Here is a 2709-nt window from a genome sequence, read left to right on the forward strand (position 1 = left end):
CGCCATGGTATGGACTTCATAGGACAATAGCTGGTACTAATGTCACAGATATTGTCACAAAATATGAAGCAATTTGCAGTTCACTTCAAGATTAGATTGCTGAAGTTCAAGATGAAGACCCACTATTTAGACATTTATGACTCCATGGTAGGTGTCGTGGCAAACCAGTCTTTGACATGAAAAAATAAATCTATTGTTACAAGAGAGATCAGCTAATTCGGCCTATAGTAATTTTAAGTATTTACCGATTTTATTTATTTACCAACTTTTTTTCTAATTATTTAACACTTTATAAAAAACTCTTAATATCAATTTACATAAAAATCACAACAAAATATACAAAATTTATTACTTTAGATTTGACTTTTTTTCTCCATAAACGGAAGTTGTTAAATGGTCTGCATAAAAATGTGCAAAAAACTACTCTTTAAATAAGTGTTGTCGAACTTCCGTTTGTGTGTTTAAGCGGTGTGAGAAGGTGAAAAATTACGTTGATACAAAGGAAAATTCTAACAAAAAATTGCAGCTTATTATTTTATTACCTATAAACATGAATTATTTACATGCATTTGAAGGAAGTTTATTAAAAAGTCTGAGGTATAAGATAAATATTTAGAGCTGACCAAAATCGAATATGTTGGAGTAGAACTTTTAAATAATGATAGATCAAGTTAACTAAAGCAAACTGTTTTTCGATCACGTCAAATTTGAACTTTTTCACATTTACTATTTAAGTTCAAACCGTTTTGGGATTTTATAGACCAGATTTGAGATTTTTCTATATTCTTTCTTATATTGACCCACTGTGTCTAACATTACAATTGATAGACAAAAATCACATTTAGCAAAAAGATGTTTTCTATATATTTTTTTAAATTGTCTCTAAATATTGGCTGAAGTTGTTTGGCTGTTGTTTTTGCATATTTTTTTTCTTGCACTCCATAGCTGGAAGTAGACAATATAGACATCCGTTTCTTGTGTTTTCTTGTTTTTCAAACCACATGCAGACAGCAATATTTGCAGTTGTGGAGACATGCAAACATAAATGAACACAGGAAAAGCACTTTCAATTTCATTATTATTCAAATATTTTTCATGAGTATGAGTATAATAGACTTGAAGGAAATTGGGGAAAAATATAAATAAAACTAAAACATATTACATTTTATTTATATAAAAAAAATTTTGAATATTTGATTGCAATCACTTATATTTAGATTATTTATGATTATATCTCTTATTAGAAGTAGTTGAAATATGGTAGATTTTTATGGCATGGCAATTTGTTTGAAAAAAATAATAGTTTATATTTTGTTTTATTTAAATAATAATGTTCTTAATTTCTACGTTACAATTATCTGTTTCTATGTTACGATGCGTATACGTAATAATATATGAATTCCATAATACTCATACGTACGCATGTTTGTACATTATAGTGAATGAATTTTAAATTTGATGCATATATTTAGGATCCTTATAGATAGTAACGTCGATTTAGCCATGTCCGTCTAACCGTCAGCCTGTCTGTTCGTATGTCTATCTGTCTGTCTGTCTGTCTGTCAGCGTGTATGTTTGAAATCAATTTTCTAAAGATCCTAAATAAAACGTTTTGGAATTTTTTTGTTTTTCAAAAGTTACTTTTTAAAATTTCCATAATATTGAACCTATAAACATTTAATTAAATATCATAAGAGTAATGTTTTAATGATAATCTATAGGAAAACATTTTTGATACTTTTTTTCTTTTATGACTGACACTGCTACTTTTTTCCCTACATGCACAAATGCATGCGGCCCCTTTATTAAATGAAAATTTATAAAGAGAGTTTTTCTGGTACATTTTCATTTTACAATTGGTATTTTTTGTTATAAAATTTGTACTGACTGTTTTTTTTAACAACAAAACCAGATCTCTTACTTGTTCCCTTGTATGAATGAAATATTGGGAATTCTGAGAATTTTGTAGCAATAAAGTATTATGTAAGGCTATTATACAACGTGGTAGAAATAAATAACTGGGAAGTGATACATTTTTTTTCTGAATGGTGGATTAGATGAGAACAAAAAATTGCTTAACGGAATAATTAAAAATGAAATGAACACATATTTCTTTAGATTACTTTAACATTATATGTGTTGGAGGCGTCCGCCTCTTTATTCGAATTTTAAGTGGTTGAAGGTGCACAAAACAGGTCCATATATCAAGGTTTTTAAGGCGTTCCAATAGTTATAGTTAATAAGTAAGTTAGTTAGTTAGTTAGTCAGGTAGTTAGTTAGTTAGTTAGTGAGGTAGTTTGTTAGGTAGTTAGTAAGTTAGTTATTTAGTTAGTTAGTTACTAGACTATAGACTAAACTATAGACTAGACTATAGACTAGACTGTAGACTAGACTAAAGACTAGACTACAGACTAGGCTATAAAAGGCTATAGACTTCACTATAGAGAATACTATAGACTAGACTTTAGACTAGACTAAAGACTAGATAAAAGATTAGAAACTAGACTATAGACTTGACTATAGACTAGACTATTGACTAGACTATAGATTAGACTGTATACTGGACTATAGACTTGACTATAGACTAGACTATAAAGTAGACTAAAGACCGGACTATAAACTCGACTATAAAATAGACTATAGACTTGACTATAGGGTAGACTATAGACTAGACTACAGTCTAGACTATAGACTAGATTAAAGACTAGA

This window comes from Lucilia cuprina, chromosome 2, assembly GCF_022045245.1.
Source record: "Lucilia cuprina isolate Lc7/37 chromosome 2, ASM2204524v1, whole genome shotgun sequence".
Classification (NCBI taxonomy): Eukaryota; Metazoa; Arthropoda; class Insecta; order Diptera; family Calliphoridae; genus Lucilia; species Lucilia cuprina.